The sequence below is a fragment of the Pseudorca crassidens genome, chromosome 16, assembly GCF_039906515.1.
Source record: "Pseudorca crassidens isolate mPseCra1 chromosome 16, mPseCra1.hap1, whole genome shotgun sequence".
Taxonomy (NCBI): Eukaryota; Metazoa; Chordata; class Mammalia; order Artiodactyla; family Delphinidae; genus Pseudorca; species Pseudorca crassidens.
The window spans coordinates 56998018-57022015 of NC_090311.1; the positions used below are offsets into that span (position 1 = coordinate 56998018).

Consider the following 23998-nt stretch of genomic DNA (forward strand, 5'->3'; position numbering starts at 1 on the left):
CCTTTGACTTTTTCTCCCCTCTGCTTTTTTTCCTTACTAATCACTTAATTTGCTTCTGCCCAGTGTCCCTCTGGCTGCCTCAAAAGGCAAGATATCTGCGGAAGCACGGAATCACTCCAGTCTGAATGGCTGTTTCTTTCTCTTTCATGATTTGTTTTTGTTTTTGTTTGTGGGGGGGGGGGGAGGTGAGGTAAGGAAGGGGTTGCGGGAATTTCTGCCTCAAGGCTCCTGACTTGACGTTTACTGTTTTAATTTATGGAAAGTGGATTTCTCACTTCATTTCTTTGAAAAAAGTGCCGAATGCAGCAAATGGAGATGTTGGGGCAGTAAAGAAACAGGCATCGGAAAGAATTAAGTACCCGGCTCAGAGAGAAAAAAAAGTATCCGGGGAAAACAGCCCTGTTAATAGACGTAGCTGAAAGTTAACTCTTAAGGTTAGGGGCACAGGGCTGCTGGGGGTGCAGGCAGCGAGGGGCAGCTGTGCGCATGTGCCTGCCCGGTGCACGCAGATGGTAATTACAGAAAGCTGCCCGGTGGAGGGACTCACACGGCCACATGCTCCCAGCTCGTTCACCTGCCAGACCCAAGAGCTGTGCTGAGCTTGCACAGGCTGACAGCTGAGCTACGACGTTGACCAGAGGGTGGACTCACACAGGGTTGCCTGGCTGTTCTATAAAATGCAACGAATCGGGGAGATGTTGTCTAAGCTATTTATGCATTTACTGATGGCCCTTCCATCACAGACGCTCCTGCTTGCGTGTGCAATGCCGGTACATGTGATGTGACTGTTCAGTGCCTGTATGTGTGGTGTGAGTGTGAACTTGAGCACCAGACCTTTCTGAACACATCCATCTCTCCCTTGTGGGACCTGTGTCAATAGGACTCCAAAATCAAGAGGAGGTGAAAGATGCCTGGTGAAGAAGCAATTCAACCCCCAGACTCCACTGGGCCCAGAGCTCCACCAGCAGCCCCACTCCTGCCCCAAACCTCCAGGTGGTCCCAGCCACGGCCCAGCACCCAGACCACGTCTAATCCCGTAACTGACACTACTTGCACCGTAGCAGGGGGGCAATACCGCATACACTTGGGGTCAAGGGTCAACAGGGTCACCAAGTTCCATTTCCTCCTCCTCCTCTCTCTCCTTCCTCAGGTTTCAGGAAGGCAAAACAAAATTTATACACGTACAGTCAGGAAGGCCTGGGGTTTTACTTCTGTGCCATCATTTACTTGCAGCCTGAATTGGGGCATCTCAACAACCCCCTTGAGTTCCCTTCTTCTGTGCTGACCCAGCTCACAGGATCTTACAGGGAATACGTGGGAGAGGACTAACAACCTATTAGCAAATACTGGTTTCTTTCTTCTCCTTCCTCATTGATTTTTCTGGAAGCCCTGACCTTTGGTCAGGGGTGTGGGGGGTGGTTCAGGATGCAGGGGGTGGGCAGAGGAGGAGATGTGCAAAGTTGTGTAGTAAGTGTGGCTTCTGCACAGAAACTTCAAGCTTTCTTGAAGCCCCTTCCTCCTTGGGGGTTACTGAGTGCTGATCCCAAAGTGTCAGGACTATAGCCCCCGTTTACCTCAAGGGGAGTTGTGGCCACCTCCCCATCAGGGCGCCTAATGCATGGCTAATCAGTCCTTTGTGCATGAACATCAGCTGGGCTCTGGTCAAAGGTGGCATCCAAATACACGTTGTCCCGGAGTTATGTTATCCAAATATAATACTTTTATCATGAGAGTCAGCAAAGGGTTGGCAACTGGCAAGCAGAAGAAAGCTTCCTTCCAAGAGTGCTTCAGGGGAGGCATAAGACAAAATGACACCACATGGTGAGGACAAAGCCGGGAAGGCTAGAAGGAGTGCCCCCAGAGATGCCTTTCCCTCCAGGGTGGGCTCTGGGGCAGAGCTCAAAACAGGAGGGAGACTTCAGAGAGCACTTGGGAAGCTCAGGCTCAAACCCCCTGTCACCTGTCTGGTTCGAGATCCTTTTTGCCATGTCATATTGTTAGCTGCTCAGTTAAAAGGCAGGTTACGGGGGGTGGGGGGTTGCTAATTAATAAATCCCTGTCTTCATGTCATCACTGGGGTGTGCACTTGGTGATTTAATCAGCTAAATTCAGAGCTGAGGGATTGGAGGGACAGGAGGCAGAGAGCGTAATGAAGGATAAAACTGGAGGGGACAGGATTTCTGGAGCTTGGCTGGCATGTGGAAGGCAATAAACAGATGCTTGGAAGGTGCTTTTCGTTTTTACTTTTAAAATAAGTTTATTTTTGTGTTATTGCTATTGTTGTTGTTGCTGCTTTCCTGGAAGGAGACGGGGAAAGAAATTATGTGGGTCAATCTTTGAGCTCATACCCCTATATACAAGATGCCTGCAAAGAGATGTGTGCTATTAAATGACAAGGCAAAAAAGGCTGTAAGGGTCCACACAGATCTATGCTGTTCAAGGGACAGCTATGGTAGCTACAAGAAAAAGATGGCAGGACTGGAATTTCTCCCCTATAACCTTGTGTGTGGACAGCAAAATGCACCCCAGACCCAAGAGCCCTGGTGGAGGAGGTGAGTGTCATTCCACGGTCACCCACCAGCTTGGTTGGCTGTGGCTACAAACGCCTGAGGGGTGGGCTGGGAAGGCCAGGCAGGCCTGAGTGCCACGGACAGGGTCTGGACAAGAAGGGCAAGGCACAGCCAGCTGGAGAGAGGTCTTCCCGGCCCAGCAAGGAGATGTCAAGGGCAGGCAGGGAGACCCGGTATGCGGTCCGATCTGTGCCAGGTGGTTTGCTCTGGAAACCTAATCAGCACCTCCAAAGTGCACTGCAGGCTGCCGGCCTCCGCTCCACCAGCGGGAAAGCTGCCCATTATGTCATCCACAGGTACCATCTTGGTTACCTTGTTCGCAGGGCTCCGGCTGGGCTCCCCTAGGAGCCGCTGCAGCTGCTGGGAGAGTCCTAGTGCCTTTTCCAAAGGCACATCAAATGACAAAACATCACAATGCATTCAACTCCAGCGGATTCAAACAGAGAGAACTTTTAAGTTTCCACTGTAATTAACCCTATCCTCGTTAAGATAATTATGATCAAGCTTCCTGTCAGAGTTAATATCCCAGCATCATTGCCCGTGGCTCCCACTCTGCCTTCATTAGCTTACAAAAACAGTGGCGCTAAACAGGCCCCTCGCCCTCTGCAAGTCAGGCCAGTGCTGTGAGCCTCACAGAGGGAGGGACCTCAGGCAGGGCAGCAGGGCCTCCTGGAACCCCAATCCCTTCTGCTCCTGGGTGGGCGCACACTCAGTGGCCTCCATCCTTTCCCCAAAAGTCGTCAGAACAGGGAAGGAGAAGGGCCCGGACCAGAGCAGGGCTGGGAGGTTTGGGCAGAAGAGGTATTCAAATGTAGCTCCCCCCTTTTCAGCAAAAAACCAGCCAGGAAAACCATCAGAAGACACATCCAGAATTCCCGGTTCAAGAACTGCCCATCTCTTTCCTGGGGTACAGGCCATAAAGGTCAGAACTAGACCTCTCTGCCCTCAGCTCCCAGCCTGTTTGGGGATGATAATTCTGCCTGACACGAGATGGGCAGGGAACGGGGAGACAGTTAACCACAGACCCTGGGAAAGAAAAGTATCCCTTTGTGGAACCAGAGTTGCCTCAAATCCAGAACAAATTAAGAAAAGAAGATTTCTACTAAGGTCTTTATCTGCTCCCTCTGTGATATCTACCTAAATATCCATATACATATTTTTAACTGAGACAATGGAGAGGCCGTGGAAATCCTAAAGGACCTAACCCATATATCTGATGTCTACCACACTGGCTACTTCTGCAGACCTGCTCAGGCCAGGCACTGCCTACTCTGTAACGGTCTTTCTGCATGACTCCTGTCTGCCCAGCTCCCAACAAAAAGGGATCTCAGTGCAACCTCCAAAATACCTAGAAAGTTGTCAAAAGCACAGTAAGGGCTCAATGCCTTTTAGCCAACTGACTACTGATCAGCCAGGAGCCTGTGGGTTGCGGAGAAAAACGCTGCCGATAGCATGGCAAGGGCAGGACAAAGAGCAGGCCTCAGGGTGACCGGCCAAGGGCTAGCAGGGCAATCTCTCCATCTGCATTCTTTCAGAGGCCAGAGTGCCTCCCTCTCTCTACCCCAAGGCCAAGTGACTGAGAACAGGCAGAAGTGACATTCGGCAAATCTGCGCCTGTATACCAGTATTGGTTACTAAACTATTTCAGTAATTCCTTACCAATTGGTAAAAAATTGCAGCTCTCAATACCCTGGGTGCCCCACCCTGTTACCCTGGCCACTCCCCAGAGCTCCCAGACCTTTCCTGTGTTCAGCAACTAAGTGGTTAATGTCCCTCTCACCCTCATCACACAGGGCCTTCAAGGACCCTGCTTCAGCCAAGATCTTTCTGACTGGTCAGTGCAACTGTTAAATAATTTAAACATCGCACTTGAGAGCAGAAATAGCAACTTGTACACTTTACTCCTCCCCACCATGCCAAGTACAATGTCTGGCACACAGCAGGTTCTTGGTGAATGTCTACGCACAGACTTACAACAGAGGCCATGACCAAAGCTACAAGGACAGGACAGACAGCACAGAGCTACACGCGAGGAACAAAGGAAGAACTATGAGAATAGGAAAATTGTGGTATGACTGCTCCCGTCCCAGAAAATGGCCCAGTGGCACAGACATTTTTAGAAAGGCTGTTCATCTAACCCATGAGCAGAATCCTTTCTTTCTGCCATAAAACAATTTTATATCCTATTTAAATGAATATATATAACTATAGATAGTACATAATATATAGTATATTACTATAGCTAGTATATACTATAGTGTCACTGTACATAGCGTTATATGTACAGTTGGCACTATGTATTTTCTACACATTTTTCTGTCATTCAGGTCACATAACCAGGGGTATATGTACAAATAATAATATAAATCAACTGTCTATATGGTAAGTATATCAATAGAGGAGGAATGTGTCTTTAAAAATTAGGAGAATGTGGAAAAGGCTCTAGGCTATGTAAGACAGTGTATAGTGACGCCATGTGACAGTATATCACATGGAATTTGTCAAAGTCACTTTCAAAGCCCTATGGAGCCCCCTGTCAGGATGGATGATCCCTGATCTTCTGAGAATAAAATTCAAAAACGGTATAAGAGATCTGAACCCAAGACCAGTCAAAAATCTAAGGTAGTTAGGTGTTTGTTAACTCTATGTGGGATCAAGTCCAAAGCCATCATGCACCATACTTAATAACAGTACAACAAAAAAAGAAACTGTTAAATATGATCCCTCAAGAATTATGGAGAATGAGCAAGGAGCTAGGAGCCCAGAAATGAGTGCCTGCATTTCCAGTTATTTGAAAAGGAAGGTAAAATTCTATAAACTTTAGATTGATAAGTTCATAAACTTACCTACATGGAATTCTAGTCAGACTGTAGCTCTGAAGAGCCATTATTTTCTTGTCCTATATTATAGGACAATATAAATCACGTATGTGATCATGTAACCCTTTTCAGTTTTGCTGCCAGGAAGCTCAGAACTAAATTATGACCCAACTGTAAAAAGGAAGTACCCCATGGTCTCTATATCTGCTTTCTAACTTCACTGTCAAGGCTTATAAATATTTTATAGACTATCTATATATTGTTATATGTTTTACTAATTCAATACAATTTAATATAGCATAGCTTCTCAAACAGGCAGTTTCTGTGCATTAAGGACAAGTTCTGTGAGGCCAGCTATTAACGCGGATGGCTGACTAGGAATGAAGATGTATACTGCATCCCCATTTCACAATGTCTTTGAAAAGAATACTACTAATTCTAATGACATCCTTGTGGCAGAAAAGCAAAAAGTGGACTAGAAAATGACCACTTTAGCTAGAGTCATAACCGGTTTGAAAATATACCTGAAGAACACTAATTAACGGCTCAGCTTGCTCTGGGGGAAGGTTCTGGGGACTTTGGTCCTGATGTTTTGCCAATGACTTGGTTAAGGACAGGTTTATCACATTTATGGAGGCCAGCACCTAGAAAGATATTTAAAAGGATGCAGTAGGAACCAAAATGATCCTGCTAGAATCAAGCCACTGTTTCAGCCCAACAAGATGACATTTTTCAACATCTAATGTAAAGACTACCCCAAAATACCCATTTAACTAAAACATTCAAAGGCAAATGAAAATTGGGGAAAACGTTTACAATCTCTCTGATAGTGTAAGGTTTAACATCCTTAATATGAAAAGAGTGTTTGAAAATCATTAAGGAAAAGCTGAAAGCCCTAGGATAAAAATGATCAAAAGACATGGAGAGAAAATACACAAGGAATGCAAATGGTCAATAATGAAAATGTGGGGTGAAATTTCAGCTTCATTGGGAATCCAAAATATTCCAATTAGACGAGATATTTTCACCTTACTAGCAAATGCACTGCTTTCTTAACTCTCAACATAGTCTTGTCAAAAGGTCAAGGTAACACTAATGGCAGAGTGAAACTGTTATAACCTTTCTGGATGTCAATTTATACTAAAGCCTTAAGAATTATCACCTATTCCTCCAGTAATTCCAAGAATTTATTCAGCAAATATCTAAGAAGTCTATATGGTTTAAATATGTTCACTACAGCATTATTTATAACAACACTGTAAACAAGCCTAAATGCCCAATGATAGAGGAACTATTAAATAAAGCTCAAAATATCTGTATGATGAAACACCATGCAGCAACTTTTTCTTAATTAATTTATTTATTTATTTATTTTTGGCTGCGTTGGGTCTTCGTTGCTGCATGTGGGCTTTCTCTAGTTGCAGCGAGCAGGGGCTACTCTTCGTTGTGGTGCGTGGGTTTCTCATTGAGGTGGCTTCTCTTCTTGTGGGGCATGGGCTCTAGGTGCAGGGGCTTCAGTGGTTTTGGTACGCAGGCAGTTGTAGCTTGCGGTCTCTAGAGCGCAGCCTCAGTAGTTGTGGCGCACGGGCTTAGGTGCTCCGCGGCATGTGGGATTTTCCTGGACCAAGGCTCGAACCCATGTCCCCTGCATTGGCAGGCAGATTCTTAACCACTGCGCCACCAGGGAAGCCCCCATGCAGCAATTTAAAATGATATTAAAGGCAGATATCTATGGATCCAGTAAAACTGTCACATTATCTATTTAAGCACCTAAATTAAGTTATAATACATGTAATACACCAAGATCTCACGCATGGAAATTAAAAGGCATCCATGTGCTCGCCTCCACTCTCTACACAAATTTTCATCTGTACTATGTCTTCCATCTTGATGGTTAAGAGTCATTAGTCTTTTTTTTTAATAAATTTATTTTATTTATTTATTTTTGGCTGTGTTGGGTCTTTGTTGCTGTGCACGGGCTTTCTCTAGCTGTGGCGAGCAGGGGCTACTCTTCGTTGTGGTGCGCAGGCTTCTCATTGTGGTGGCTTCTCTTGTCGAGGAGCACGCACTCTAGGCGGGCAGGCTTCAGTAGTTGTGGCGCAAAGGCTTAGTTGCTCCACGGCATGTGGGATCTCCTTGGACCAGGGATCGAACCCGTGTCCCCTGCACTGGAGACAGATTCTTAACCACTTCGCTACCAGGGAAGTCCCAGGAGTCATTAGTCTTTGTTAGTTGTTTCTAGTTTACAAACTGCTGTTAATACACAATCTTGTACACTGGGACTTTAATGACAATTCTGTACACACACACATTGATGCATACATACATATCCACACATCTAGCTGTAGATGCATTGATGGATGGATGGATGGATAGACAGATCCCAGATATACATCACTAACCCTTAAGTAATGAGTTTATAGGATTTTTTCCTCCTCTTTCACAGTTTTCACTAGTTATTAGATTTTCTATCATGAGTAAGTATCTTATAATCAGGAGAAACTCCAGTAAATATTACTTTTAAATAAAACAAAACCATTTCCCCAACAGAAGATGGAGGAGGCTTAGCTAAAGAGGAGTGTGTATAAAGGGGGCTTAGTTAGCATGAACCTCCAGAGTGGGGCTGCCACCACAGAAGCTAATCTGATCGTAATCCACCCTACTGGCCCCTCAGTAACTCTACTGGGAGCTTTGTTTCAATTCTCGGTGCCAGACTCCAAGGAGCATCAGCATTCGGAAACACTGCGTGACCAGAACCACCAGCTGGTTTGGAAGGGTGTGAGGAACGGTGACTGAGACCGTCAAGATTACCTAACCAGGAAGAGAGGAGGCTTAGTTGTTTCAAAGTAGTGAGTCTATGGCCTGCCAGAAGGCAGAATCAAAAACAAATTTTGTGATTTGAGAAAATGATGTAATCTGGGAGGAGAGGTCTTGAATCAATTTTTTACAAACTTCTAAAAATAGAGAGCTGTTTTTGCCAAAGGACTGAGCTACCTTATGAGTCATTATATGAATTTGATCAGAGACTGGGAATCATAAAGGATGTTCACAGGGAATTTCTGCATACAGAAGATGAGATTCGGGCTTCCCTGGTGGCACAGTGGCTGAGAGTCCGCCTGCCGATGCAGGGGCGCGGGTTCGTGCCCCAGTCCGGGAAGATCCCACATGCCGCGGAGCGGCTGGGTCCGTGAGCCATGGCCGCTGAGCCTGCGCGTCCGGAGCCTGTGCTCCACAACGGGAGAGGCCACAGCGGTGAGAGGCCCGCGTACCGCAAAAAAAAAAAAAAAAAAAAAGATGAGATTCAGTGACCACTAAGATTCTATCCAGATTCTGTGCTTCTCTGACTGGAGCTCCTTCTGCTATAACCACAGTTCACAAGGACTGCCAAGAGCCACTTCTTCCCTGCCAGAAGGGTCCCCTTCTGACCCAGCCTGGTGGAAAGAGGGCAGCAGAGAGCTCTAGCTCTGTCATTCCCCCTCACACTCAACTCTGTACCTTATTCTGATCTTCTAGCTGGAATTGCGCAAGGTCTCTTTAATGCTTCCCTAACTAGGGGCACATCCCCATAATTAAAGAGGCACATGTCAACACACTTACAGCCTCTTACAGCCAATAAACCAGATGTCAGAGCCACAGCATTGTCTGCATGCATCACAGTCTTCTTCCTAGACACGCAGACTTGGAGTCCTAGGGGGATTTTAGGGTGTTCCATTCTCCACTTCACAGAAGGTTACCAATGCTCAGAGAGGTAAAGCGGCTTGACTGAAACCATACCTAGTAACCAAGACGTGTCTAGAACTTTTGGACATACAGAGCAGTGCTCCCTCAACTAAACCGTGATAAACTACCTCTAAATAATTTCTAGTGGAGGTCTGGAAGTGGAAATTCACCACTGCCACATTCCTTACCAAAACACACACAGTATATCTCTTTGTAATTCATTCATTATAGGTCCTCAGTTGTAATGATCAACCTAGATGGTCTTCATATTCTTTTTCCTTTCGATCTCTACTCCCGTCCTAGCCCTCCTAGAACAATCCCCTGAAGAACGAGTTCTTACAGTTTTTCTAATGTGGTTCTCACGAGGTTAAGTATTCATTAGGTAGGGCTGGGTTGAAATTTACCAGCTAACGGTCCCCTTGGCATGTACCTCTATAGCTTATTCATTCATTTACAAAAATGTAGTGCGCGCCAACTCGGTGCCTAGCATTCTGCTAAACTCTGGGGCTGCGGAGATCGCTGAGGCATAGTCCCCTACTGTTAAGTAGCAGATACAGACAAGAAAGCGGGTGCCATTGAATGCAGGGTGGTGGGTTAGACTGGGATGATAAGCACTACTCCGGGTGGGGAGGGCTGGCTCAGGGAGAACTTCAAAGAGGAGATGGGCTTGAGCAGACAAGTCTCAGTCCAGTTGAATTCTCATCTTTTGAGCCTCTACTTGCACTTTATGCCAAAGGTGGTGGTGAGAGAACATGAGAAGAAGAGAGAATTTGATTCTGGCACTCCAGTAATGGACGTTCCAAAAAGCTTACTGAGAACCAGAAAGCCTGTCTGTGACACCCACTTCCAGTATGTCAGGTTCTCAATGAGCACCTCCATCTGGGGATACGAAAGATGCACAGTTCATGGCACCTGCTCCCAGTGGGTTTATCATGTATGGGAAGAGAGAAAGAAGTTAAACTTGAAAGGAGGAGAAATCATATAGGACAGCATATATTAAGCAGTATGGGCAAGATGGGCTCTAGATGTTGAGAGAAAAGTAATGAGGGCTTTAGTGGTCACCTTTTAGGCCCATCCTCCTATGTTTGTCCTGAAGTTATTACAGCAAGTGAGTCCCTAAGGACAGAGGTGAGGAACCAGGTACCCTCCCCCTATGAACATGTCAGATGCCCCCACGTCTTGTTCCCATCACTCTGCCCATCTGGCTGTCTTCCTCTCCTCTCAGCCCATCTTTCCTACATTTCTCCCACCCTGGTGACAGGGCTTGGTTCTGGGCTTTGACTACGTCTCTAAAATTATTTTGATTCACGGCTTGAGATTTTACAAAACCACACATGCACGCATGGAGCCTGTGGCCTCGGGTTCTTGTTTGTTTTTAAGAGTCTAAAGAGTGAGTTTGTTTGGCGGGTTCTATAAATGGAGGTTTTCTTTACTGGGGAGATGTAAGGGCGCGGACATGGTGTGCTGCAGCCGCGGTATGTGTGCACGTCGCCATGGGATGGAATCCAGCGCCCGGTAGGGGAGGCTCCCATGGCCATTGGGCAAACATATGTTGGGCCAAGAACACAGCTCTTCAACCTCATGAACTGTGTGCTTGAAAGATAACAGTGTCTCTTCCACATGCGGCTTTCACCACCCTCCGCAAAGGGAATTTCTAATTCAACAGATGGTGTCTACTCATTGCAAACCAACCAGAAAAGGAGACATTTACATGGCTGGGCCTCCAGGCCCTAGAGACCCAGAGGGGCCCTCATCAAATACTTGCCCAAAGACCAGCTCCCCATGGGCAGGGCCCTCTGGAATGGAATCGGGCCAAGAAAACCAGCAAAAACGTGCCAAGTGCTGATTCTGTGAGGTCCCAGTTGGCTGAAAAAGGTGAAAACATGTTTTCTGTCCCAGACTACAGGATAGCTTTATATCTCCTTCAGGAAAGAAAGCCCTGGGAGATATGGTAACCTCCAAAAGTCGCTTGCTACTGGAGCCATCTTCCTTCTTCCAAAGCAGCCCTTGCTCTGTGATTTGCAAAACCTTTCAAAGAACAACTGTGTCAGGTTTGGGCTCCATTTCATATAATGGCACATTCTGGGCCCTGAGAACCAACACCTAACAGAAGTGACAGTGCTAGGGACAAGGAGGAGAGAGACAATGCCTGTAGATGTACAGCGATGAACAAGGGACCCTCCCGGGACTAAACGAAGGTTCTTTCTTCCTTGTCTGCCTCTCTGGTTATCTGACTGCTGCCCTTGGGGGCAGAATGTGCTGGTGGTGGTTTTCCAAGGCCCGTGGTGTCCTGATCTTGTCAACTCAGTGAAGCCGAACACAAAACATAGTAAGAAGACACACAAAGTAAGACTGCTATATTAGGGGACAGGAGCTCTGTTTTCCTAGATGTGCTGTAAGACTCTGGAAATATAACATCCCTCAGGTTTAATTTTCGAATCCATCACAGGGGCACGAAAATCCCTGACCTGTATAGTTTGCATATACTGGAATGGGGAAGACACGGGATAAAGTATGTGTAAACAAACCTAGATAAATATAAGGATTGCTGATACGTGAACGACTGTTTTGCAAACAATGTGTGTATCTTCTATAGAGGTAATTAGTTACCAAAGAAAAGGAAGCAAAGTAGCCAAGGCTTCCCAAGAGATACTAACACTTATTCAGAATCATCTGGCAACAGAGCAGCTTGGGAGAACCTCTGTCTGAAGAATGACCAGGGACCCTGATCCTCGTCCTGCCTTGGTGACTACCTTCCTGCCACGCTGCAGTCATATCCTTGCCCCATAATTTTCTGTAAACTGGGGAGGCTGGATTCAATTATTTCAGACATCTCTTCCCTTTGTAACATTCTCTGCTCTAAAGTAGGTTGCAGGAGAAAAACCCCCAAGCTCAACCAAAGTTTTATTATGTCCTTAATTATGCCACCATTCATTAAAAAGTTCCGCATGAATGTGGCAGGCCATCTCCAACCTTCCTACGGCCAGAAAAGGGGTTTGAAGGGCAGGGGTGCAGGGAGAGTTTCAAGTCTCAAGTATGAAATCTGATTAACAAGGACTATCTGGGGAGGGAAAAGTTGGGGGAGAAAAAAATACCACCCCTCCACCCCTGCGTTTTTTCATCTTTCAAGGCATCCTAGACTAGAGAGTGACAGGCAAAGTGACACAGCGCTCAGAGGGCAAAAGATAAATGTTTGATGGATTGGCCATTGGTAGGGAAGTGATGGGCTTTGTATGTGCATAATGGCTGAGCTGCCTTTCCATGTCGATCGCCTGCCAAGATAAGAAGCCATAATGAACGGACCTTGAGATGCCCTGGACAGGAGTGGTTTTCATTTGACTTGTTTTAATAAAATTAATTTTAAACAGAAGAACAACAACAAAATGGCAGAAGAAAGAGGAGAGCAATTTGGAGAGACCAGAAAGGCTGAGAATTGCAAACATCCAGAGTGGACGCCAACCATCGGCTTTTGCATTCACTGTGCTCATCAAGTCAGCAGAGGGAAACAATGTGATTTCCTCACATCTATATGTCATCAAAAGGCTGTCTGTGTCCAGTACTGTGGAGAGACACTGAGATATGGAAATTAAATGGCCTGGCTGAATAGAACAGTACCCTGATAGGCACAGAATGGATCACTCATTCATTCCTCCATCGGCAAATATTAACTGAGCATCCCCTACCTAGGGTGAATGAAACAGGTCTGCTCTCACCTGCATTGGAGCCTGGCGGGCTTGGCTTTTCTAGCAAAGTGAGGAATACTCTCCTGGTCCAAGGACTCCTACTATGCTAGGTGTCTCTGCCAGGCAGCCATGACTCTACATCCTTGAACATGTCCCACCCCCAGCTAATTTCTCATTTCCATATTTATCTTCTGATTTTAGTCTTCTGGTCCTATGTTTGTGCTTGGCTTCACTGAGTTTCCCAGATCACCTCCATCAGAATAACACAATGCTTGTGAAAACCCCACAATGGTGTTCTGCCGCCAAGAGCAGCAGTCATATAACCAGGATGGCAGACTTCAGCCCAAGTACCCTCTAGCTATGCCCATGAGTATATTACTTTGTGGACTTTGGTTTTTTCCATATGCAAAATGTGGGATTGGAGCAGATGATGTGCTCCATCTTTTGACTAACATTATTTGAGGCCTTGAAAGATCAAACATTCTGACAGGCCTGGGAGTACACACCTGGTTAAGACATTATCATGTCCTCAAGGGGCCCAAGATCTCGTGAAACAAGGGCAAAAACACTTGGCCATAACACAATGAGGTTTAAGGGCTCCTACTGCCTCCAGGTGACCTTAAAAGACCTCTAAGATCCCTTCTAAGACTCAAGTGTCCTAAGATTAGTGTCCTAACCTCCATTTCTCTTTCATTTTTAAGACGAAGTACAGAATTACAAAGAAGCTTGGTTATCCAAGCATTCTAACTGTCACCTCCATGACACCATGCATTTTCCCCGTGTTAGAAGAATCCTACGCAAAATGCAATGTGCTAGTGGGAAGCAGCCGCATAGCACAGGGAGATCAGCTCGGTGCTTTGTGACCACCTGGAGGGGTGGGACAGGGAGGGTGGGAGGGAGGGAGACGCAAGAGGGAAGAGATACGGGAACATATGTATATGTATAACTGATTCACTTTGTTATAAAGCAGAAACTAACACACCATTGTAAAGCAATTATACTCCAATAAAGATGTAAAAAAAAATGCAATGTGAAAAATAAGTCTCCCCTTCGTATGGTGACAGATGGTAACTAGACTTATCATGGTGATCATTTTGTAACGTACAGAAGTATTGAATCACTGTGTTGTATACCAGGAACTAACATAGTGTTGTAGGTCAATTATACTTCAAAAACAAACAAGCAAGCAAGCAAACTCACAGAAAAAGATTTGTGGTTACCAGAGGGTGGGGGAGAAAGAATTGGTGAAGGTGGTGAAAAGGTACAAACTTCCAGTTATAAGATAAATAAGTACTAGAGATGTCATGTACAACATGATAAAGATAATTAACACTGCTGTATGTTATAGATGAAAGTCGTTGAGAGTAAATCCTAAGAGTTCTCATCACAAGGAAAAGCAGTTTTTTTCTATTTCTTTAATTTTGTATCTATATGAGATGATAGATGTTCACTCAACTTACTGTGATAATCACTTCATGATGTAGGTAAGTCAAATCATTACACTGTACACCCTAAATTTATACAGTGCTGGATGTCTACTATATCAATAAAACTGGAAGAAAAAACTAAAGTAAAATAAAACTTTAAAAAAAAAAAAGAAAGAAAAAAAAATCTCCCCCTCCTTCCTGCCTCTGAGGGTATCCTTTTTTCCACAACTACAAAAGGAAAGTCACTCATTACTAAACAGCTCAGCAAGGCTTGCACTATTGGAGAATATAAAGTTTTATGAGCAGGTCTCTCCTTCGCTCTCTGGGTGTAAGTGAGAAAGTGAGTGAGACAGAAGGCCGGAGAGGTCTGGCTCAGGAGTCCAGGTTGAATTATAGACTGTCGCTCAAGATTCACAGCTCTTCGTGGTAGGAGGTTAATATTCTCACATGTCATTAGGTCTGCTGGCTCTCCTGATGGTTCATTGAAGCAGGCAGCAAATTATTTCCTCATGCTGCAGAGGACAGCCCACTTCAAAGCAAGGGAACTCAGGTCGGGGCAGGCCCCTGGGTGGATTCATGACTTGGGATCACCAGGGGTTGTCTATAGGTAAGAACGGGCCCAAAGCCTCTGACAAAGCTAACTTTTTGATCTGTCTTGACCCGACTTTCAAGTCAGACCTCCAGATTTTATTCCTATCACCTTCTAAGGACCTGCCAAGACCTGCGGGAAGACTGGGTAACCTGTCTGGTCATTTTATTGTCACTTGAAATGCCTCCACCTATTCTCTGCTGTTGTACCTCTCGCCCACAGTTCAAGGTGGAGCTTAAACACCTCCTCCTGGGAGGAGACTTCTCAGGCTGAGCCAAAGCCGGCTGTCCATGCCTGGATTCAACTCCCAAAGGGCTTCTGCACTGCACACTCCTTCCACCAGTGGGCCACAGACTTGGTCTGTTCTCCTATCATCCTAGGTGTCTTACTCTTGTCTCCTTGACAATCAAATAAAGCTTACAGGACTGCAGGCCCAATGGGTTCTATCTCTTTGCATCTCTCCTAGCGGCAGCTAAGTAGGAGGGAAGGGAAAACCTACATACCTGCCCTGGGTACACGTCTAAGTCCTGATCCTGTCTCCTTTCCGGAAGACAGGGCCAAGAGAGCCCCAGAAATGTTTACAATACAGGCTCATTCAGCTGTTTCTTTACAGGTAGCTTGGAAAATACCACTTCTAAAGACAAAATTAGGAAGAAGTTTGAAAGGCATAAGACACTCAGAAGAAGTCAGGGGAAAATCGAGGTTATCTTTGCACAGGCTCTGAATTTCTAAATAAGTATGTTTCGTGTACACACCCACCACAGGCTGTATTGTTTTCTCAGGTGGAGGTTTTCTCAACAGCAGGAAGGGTGTCCTTGGAGGGCAGCTATTATGAGGAGGCCTGCACACTAGGGCAGCCCTCTCCTTCAGCACCATCTGGGAGGGTGCCCCCACCTGGGGACGGCTGGAGGGGAACTCCCAGGGGACCCTGGAGGACACACTCCTGACAGGCCATGTCCAGGCACCACCCCAGGGCCGCCTGAGCGGCCAGCTCAGTATAGGGGGCCTGGAAGGAGTTCCTGTCCGGTGGTTGTAGAGGACTCTGACTGGCCTCCCAAATGTCTTTCCCCTTAGAGTAAAGGGACTGCACTGGGCAGGGGGGATCGGCAGTACTAGAATTAGGCAACCCCCTTGTCCCCCACTTCAAACCTGGACGTGCAAAGGAAAACTGGGGAGAGCTCTTGGTAGATGAGAAAAAGCACTGGGGAAACGTAAGGGGTGATCACCCCTGCCCCAGTCCTGTCTTCTCTCCCTGCCACACTCACCTGGAAACTTCCTCTTCTGCTTCCTGCTCCTCTCGCTATCTATTCTCCTATGTGCCCCACTTCCTTTCCACAAAAATACTCTTACCTTCTTTAACATAACACGTTTTCTATAATATATGCAGGGAAAACAAACAAAAACAAAGGTACATACCCAGGTACCAAGTATGTATATATGTACGTATATATATGTACATACACACACACACACACACACACACACACACACACACACACACACACACACACACACACACACACACACACACACACAGTACGGAGCGCTGAGAGGCCAGGCAAGTGAGCACCAGCTGCTTCACTCCGGGTCAGACCCCAAAAGGCAAAGCTCCCTTGAGCTGGCCACACAGCTCAGCAGTCCTCCCCCAGCTCAGTTAAAGAGTGTTCAGTGAGGCATCAAGGGAGGAGCACTGCACCAGCGGTCAGCAGACTGGACTCCAGTCCAGCTCACTCAACACGCTGTGCGTGAGCAGGGCCCTTCCTTCCCTTCTCTGGACCTCAGATTCCTCCAGAGTGGAATAAAGAAAGAGGGGTGACTTTACCAGGGTGTCTAGAAAGGCAGTTTGTGGACCACACGCATCAGCATCTCAAGAGACACTTATTAAACATACAGATGCCAAGGTCCACCCCTACCTACAAATCAGGTTCTTTGTGGGTGGTGTCTGGATATGTACAGTTAATTCCCCACATCATTTCTATGCATACAAAAGTGTGAGAAAGGGGGGGGGGGTCCCCCAACTCAAACACCTTCAGGGACCAATCAGGTATTGAAACCCTAGATTTCAAGGAATCCAAGGCTTGTCCATTACAGACACACCATTATTCTATGTCTTGGTGAGAGAGAAAAACCACTGCAAGTTAAAGATGACCCAATGCTTCCTACCTTAAAATGTCTCAGGAACTCTCTTCCTTTTTTATATCCCGCTCATTGCTTTGCAAGAAACTATGAATCAAGGTCCTTACTCCAATGACAAATATTTGCTTTATAATATCAAGTTTATGCCCTCTCCATATACACAATAATTTTGTCTTTCAATGTCAAATCACAGTGAATTTTTAAACAGTACATGAGATATCAAAAATACATATAAGTCAACTGAAGTGAAAATAATAAGAACAAACTATAACCAAGTTGAAGTGTGTACTGACAACAACAATAATATCACAGCTGCCTCCTGGCCGATGACAATTGTAAGACGCCATCAATTTTGAGATGGATTCAGGGATGCCAAAATGTGGGGAAAAAAATGTACATCTTAGAAATGCTAAAATACAGAAAATGCAGGCAAGTAATAGGGAGTGGTGAGGACTGAGGGAATCAGAGTACACGCTCTACCCAAAGGCATCCAAATTCATATCGGTATTGTCCACAAACAGCAGTGGGCCGCGTCTGGTCATGGGTAGGACCACCATATAATCTGTTGTCTAAACTGGGGCATCTCCCAGAGTCAAGAGGCAATACTACTGGTTACGCCAGGAAAACAGGCTTTAACTAGAATAGTGCTGCGCCGACCGAGATGAAAGTTTTCCTACCCATGAGCAGCACAGAAACCCCTGGGTAAAGTGATGATCAGAGCCCGGTTAATTCCAATGTTCAGATCCGCAACACCGCGCATCCGCTGAAGCTACTTTTCCCTCGATGTCTTTAAAACTCCCTGCAAGTCTGACCTCTTGATGCCTGGAGAGTTCCTCTAACTCTCCACACCTGCCTAGCATGTACCCATAATCACCCCTTCCTAATTCGAGGGGTGCTGTACCCACTCCTAAGAGAACACTGCTGACGCTCACAGTGATCCCCACAATTGTTTGAAGGGATGTGATCAGTGGTTCTCAACCAGGGGTGACTTTGCCCCCACACACACACCTGGAGGGCATGTGGCAAAGTCTGAGGACAGCTCTGGTTGTCATGACTGGGAGGTACTGCTGGCCCCTGGGGGGTAGAGGCCAGGATGCAGCTGAACATCCTACGATATACAGGACCGCCTCCACAACGAAGCCTTATCTGTCCCAAAACATCAATAGTGCCGAGGCTGAGAAACTCTGGACTAGGTGAAGGATGATGCTTTTGGTCCCTCTGTTGTGGGGAGAGCCTCTCTCTTTTCCTCCTGCTCTCACAAGCATCCCGCAAGCCCTCTTCCACAGCTGCTGAGGGTTACAGCCAAGTCCTGCTGGCCCATTTCACGATACAGAAAGGAGCCACCACCGTGACGAAGAGATGGCACAGCTGTCAGTCTCCGCGAGGAATGTAATAGAACTCTTTCCCAGTTTCTCGGGGAAAGACAAGATCGACAGACTGCATGACTTTTCCCTTCCCAACCATCACTGGGAAAGAAAGTGACAGCAAACATATCAAGAGAGAGTTGGAAGCCACAGCTCTCATTAGCGCTCAGAGGCCCCGAACTGTGCACAGCCTTGGAAGATGTGTACACTTCTTGGGGAGCCAGGGAAGCCCAAGAAGAAAACAGCCCACACTGAATGGGCTTGTCCCAGGCTTGAGACAGGGCCCCTCAGACGTTTCAGATTTGCCCCAGTGCAGCCGCCTGAGTGTGGGCAGAGACATCCCCTTCCTCACTCTGGATGGCCTCCTTTTTCCACGGGGAAGCAGCCACCATGCTGGAAGCGCCACAGAAGACGTGACCCCCCCCATGCCTGAGAGAATGGGCGATCCTGAAGGTGACGGCACACCAATGCAGAGCATGGGGTCAGAACACAAGGGGACTGATTCAAGACCAAGGACAGGACACGAGGTCCAGGGCCTTGAAACCAGGTCAGAAAGACCTCCTGGATTAGTTTCCTAGGGCTGCGGTAACAAAGTACCTTAATCTGGGCAGTTTAGAACAACAGAAGTTGATCTCATAGCTGTGGAGGCCAGAAGTTAAGGTGTCAGCAGGGCCGTGCTCCCTCTGCAGGCACTGGGCAGAGATCTGCCCCAGGCCTCTCTCCCAGCATTCGCCCTACGTGTGGGTCTGTCTCTTCACATGGCATTCTTTTTGTAATGGTACTGGTTATGTTGCATTAAGGGCTCACCCTGCTCCAGCATGATCTTACTTTAACTAATTATGTCTACAACACTCCTATTTCCAAATAAGGTCACACTCTGAGGTACCGGGGGTTAAGGCTTCATTCAATATATGAATGTGGGGGGAGACAAAGTCAGCCTGTAACATCTCCTAAGGGACTACGATTCCCATCAAGAGTGCCAAGCTTCTCAAGGTGCCCAAGGAAGTGATACCGTGACAGGGAGCCACTGGGAGCAGCTGTCTGAGCCAGGCCTGAGAACTCAGAATATAAGCACTGCTGCAGGAGTTAACCCCACGTTCCTTACACCGTACTCATTTTCACTCTCCTTTCCCCAGACCTGGCTTCCTATTCCTGGTTTAACACAACCATCATTCAGAATTTAAAAATACAGCACACTATTTGTCCACAGCTCACACTTGCATCCATCTCCATTCTCCAAGACACGGCCATGAGACTAGAGGTAAGTGAATAAGGCTGGCATGAAGTCCATGTCCAATAAAGGCTTGTTCCTTTTTCTTTCCCCTCTCAGCCCCAACGATGATGTCACAAACCCAGGATATCATGGAAGGGGATCTTAAGCATTCATTCAGAAAACTGTGACTCAAACAAAGCAGCATTTTAAGATTCTCATTTCCCAGTCCTGGGCTTCAATTAAGAAAAGGTAGGGAAACCATGGCTATTGCATTGACACCAAAGAAAAACAGACTGAAAACTAGAACAAAACCACCTACCAAAATAAACAAATAAACCAAAGCTAATCAGAGTATCCTGGGGCCACTCAGCATAGGGGTCATCAGTAATGCGCCCTTTGGCAGCCATCAAAGATCATGGTCAGGAGTCAGAAATCACCCACATCAAAGGAAAAAAGTCACGACATATGTAAAGAGAACCTCCACTGCATTGCTTCTACCTTAAGTATTAGACAGTTGCTCCATTCAGATTGTTTATACTTCTCATGTTTATACTTCTCATATACTTGACATGTGGAAATTAAACAACACAAGATTCAAGGAGTAACCCAAGATCACAATAGAACCGTCACAAAGCAATTAATGATTATATGCCAAATAAACAATATAGAAAATAAGTGCTACAGGAGCTCGGAAGGAGTGATTCCTTTAGGTTGAAAGTCCAGGAGTGACACTTACACAGACTTAGATGCTGAGCTGAGACTTGAAAATTACAGAAGTATACTCTGCATAATCTCTTTAAGAAAACAGAAGAGTGGGTAATAGAAGTTTTAGGAAGACTTCATTCCAAACGAATTAATATTATTTAATGATGAAAGACAACCAGTAAAATGTGCTCAAGTTGGAGACCGCACTCTTAAGCGACCCCAGAAATGATGGGTTATTAGGACTGACTGACAGTTGTGTGGGAGACAGCTTCCAAGATGGCACCCGATGAGCCCTTTCTCCTAGTGTTCATGTCCCTGTGTCACCCCCTCTGCTTGAGTGTGGGCTGGACCTAATGACTTGCTTCTAATGAGTAGAATACGGCAAAGTGATGGGATCTCACTTCCGAGATAAGGTCACAAAAAGACCATGACTTCTCCCTTGATGGCCCTCTCTCTCTCCCCCTCGCTCATTTCCTCGAAAGCAAGCTGCCATGTTATGAGTGGCCCTGTGCGGAGACCCATGTGGCAAATAACTGAGGGAGGCCTCCAACAAATACCCAGGATGAAAGTGGGGCCTTAGTCCAACAACCTGTGAGGAATGGAATCCTGCCAACAACATGTGAATCAGCTTGGAAATGGATCCTCCCCAGTTGAGCCTTGAGACGATTACAGCTCTGTCATCTTGACTGCAGCCTGTGAGAGACCCCAGATTAAGCCACATCTAGACTCCTGACCCACAGAAACTGTGTGAAAAATAATGTTTGTTGTTTTAAGCTGCTAAATATGGGGGTGATTTGTTATGCGGCAATAGCTAACTGATACAAAGAGCAAGGTGCTGATGCATCTAGTTCTCTAATCTGCCAGTTAAGATCCTCTCCATCCTCAAGATACATGGATGTCACAATGAACTAACTGACATCAGGAGATAAGGGAGAACAAAGGAAAACAAAAAACAGTTATACACGAGTAGGTATTGTATGCTAGATTTGGGGTGTCAGGCATGTTACATTTACACGTAAGACTGAAGAGACACAAGCCAAACACCAGGTGATCTGGGCCCCAAACCACCCCTGGTAGCCTGTCCTAGAGGAAGTGGATATTTGGACATTGTGTCCAATGGTCTGCCCTCCTGAAATGGAGCTGGGTCACTATAGGTCAGGTCTCCCATAACTGAAAACGTTAAAAGTGTCAATCCCCAGAGCACTGAGCCACACTCAGGGATCCAGAGCCAGGAGTCTCGATTCTACCATGCAGCCTTTTTTCCTGGGCCCCATCTCCTAAAAGCTTACAAATGAGCCTAAGTTGATGAACAAAAAGGTTCAATGACTTGAGCTCAGGTCTGAGTCAAAGTGGCAACACTCTACAGCATTTCCGAGTTCTCTAAGCTGAGCTGCTGTTCTGGTTTATGACACATCTGAAGGTGTACACTTTGGACCCTAGAAGGGACAGTGAGTGGTAAACCAGAACTCATTGCAGGGGTTCTGTCTTTTTGCATGAGCACACACACAAGGTCTTAGGTTGGAGCCTCCAGAAGCAGACTTTGAGATGAGGATGCAAGAGTAAGACTTTTACTTGGGAGGTAATTGCACAAAGCATTGGAAAGTGAGATAAGAAAGGGAGAGAAGTTAGTAAAGGATGCATCACGAGGTAGATTACTGCCGAGGGCAGCTAGGGTTCAACCCCTCTTTAGGGCAGGGATCAGCAAACTTTTCATGTCAACAGCCAGAGAGTAAATACGTTAGGATGTAAGAGCCATATCATCTCTGTCACAATTACTCAACTCTGTGAAAGCAGCCACAGATTACAGGTAAATGAATGGGCATAAATGTGTTCCAATAAAACTTTATTTGCCATAACAGTTAGCAGGCCAGACTGGGCCCTGGAGCCAACTCCTACTCTGGAGTAGCATGAGATGAAATGTGGACCGCCTCTTAGCGAAATCTCCAGTGAGGGGTGAGGGAGCTGGGATATTTATCCACCTCCTCCCATCAGCCACTGATTGAGGGCTGAGCAGGTTCCAGTGGCCCAAGCAAAGAGCTGCAGATTGGTACACACAGGAATGGTGAGTGCCAAGGGCCCGTGGGCAGAGCACCTGCAGCTACACAGACCCTGTCCCAGCCTAATCCATTCTTAAAGAGGACAGGAAGAGGGTGGTGACAGGAAGGAGGAAAGGAGCAGAGATGCCGTCTATGACGGGTGGTGCGGACTGTCAACACCGTTCTTCTCTCTCTCTCTGCCCACTGACTTTTAAGGAACTGTCACAGTGAGGCATACACCAGGTAGAGTTTTCCAGTAACACAGTTTACCTGTTGTCCCACTTGTCCTCACCACAGACCAACCACATCAGAGGCCTCACCTCCTTAGTGCACCCAGAGACTCCTTCCTTCTTGAAGAACTCTTTCCCCTGTGTGCAGTTTGTTTTTGTTTTTTGATTGAAATTAAAATGTCAGTTGGCTGGATGGAGAAAAAGATTGGGAAAATCAACAGAAGGGATTGTGCAGCTATGGAGTCAGTGATACCCTCCCACCCCATCCTCACGAAAGCGGGGGAGCCCTCCCTCTTCTCTACACCCCAGTTAACGTCAAAGAAAAAAATTAAATTAAATCATCTTATTATGTAATTGGGACTAGGCTTCAGGCTGCAGCAGTAAAGAAGGGATTAAGGGCAGAGCCACCTGGGCAGCCATTCTCCTGAGTCCCATTACCACCCCCCTCATTCCTTTTTATAGCCAACAGATTAAAATGCGAGCCTAGCAATCTTTGATCTTTCACTTGCTGACACAAATCCTTTCAAGCTTCCAACATTTTCTGCTGAGGTAATTAGTACTAATTAAAAGGTTTCCTACAGCCTTTGCTCCGTTTTTTTTTTTTTTTTTTTTTCTCCTGTGTGTCTCCCCCTGCTCCCCCCACCTCAAAAGAAATTGCTTTTACAAGTACCTTCCATCCCTGAAACACAGGCATCCCTCACTTTCTTCTTTATCTGACTTGGCCAGATCAAGTAGATTAGTGACTCCATTATTCCAAATACAAAGCCAGACAACAGGTTTTTACTATCGCTCCTGACCTGTGGGGAGTGCATGGGCTTAGACAGAAACAAGCATCTCGGCTGGTATGAAAAGACAGGCCAATTATGCAGGAAGAGACACCGTGCAGTGTCTTCTTCTGCCCAAGGAAGGACACCCTTTAATGATGAAGTGTTTCACTCCAGTGTCATGCACGCATGTGCGCACACACATACACGTGCTGCTTTACTGCTCAAACTGACAAGCTGCAAAATCTTGCTTCCTAGCTTGCTTTCTCCCTATGCTTTCTTTTTGTTTGGATGGGTTATGGGGCAGGAAATATCCATACAGACTATTTAAAGATAATGTCAAAAAATTAAAGAAAGGACCATCTTACCAAAGTTTGAAAAAGACATGAAGGGAAACACACACACACACTCACACATAAAAATACACACATATTTAGGCATGGATTCAAATTCCCAATCAAATGATTCCTGTAGCCTCCCCTTGGCTCTTTGCTGTGGGAGCAGGGCCATGGAAGCTTGGGTGTTATATCTGAGCTGGAGCCCTGCCCTGGAGCAAGTGCAGCCCTGACTGGGGCTTCTGAGACACACCATGGCCTACAAGCACATCTCAATACGAAGAGGGCTGCAGCTGTCTGGTTGGCAAGACACATCAGGTGAAGGACGGAGGGAACCTGGTACAGACTAAGGGCTACAGCAACCGAGAACTCTGTCTATTACCCACCGTTGACTTAGCAAAAGTTAA

The 23998-nt window shown here is 46.2% G+C and overlaps 1 protein-coding gene across 3 annotated transcripts in view; it reads right to left on the reverse strand.

The window, feature by feature from the left end:
• The window catches only part of LRMDA (leucine rich melanocyte differentiation associated), a 1270435-nt gene that overhangs the window by 518613 nt on the left and 727824 nt on the right, over positions 1–23998 (reverse strand). The window lies entirely within an intron of this gene.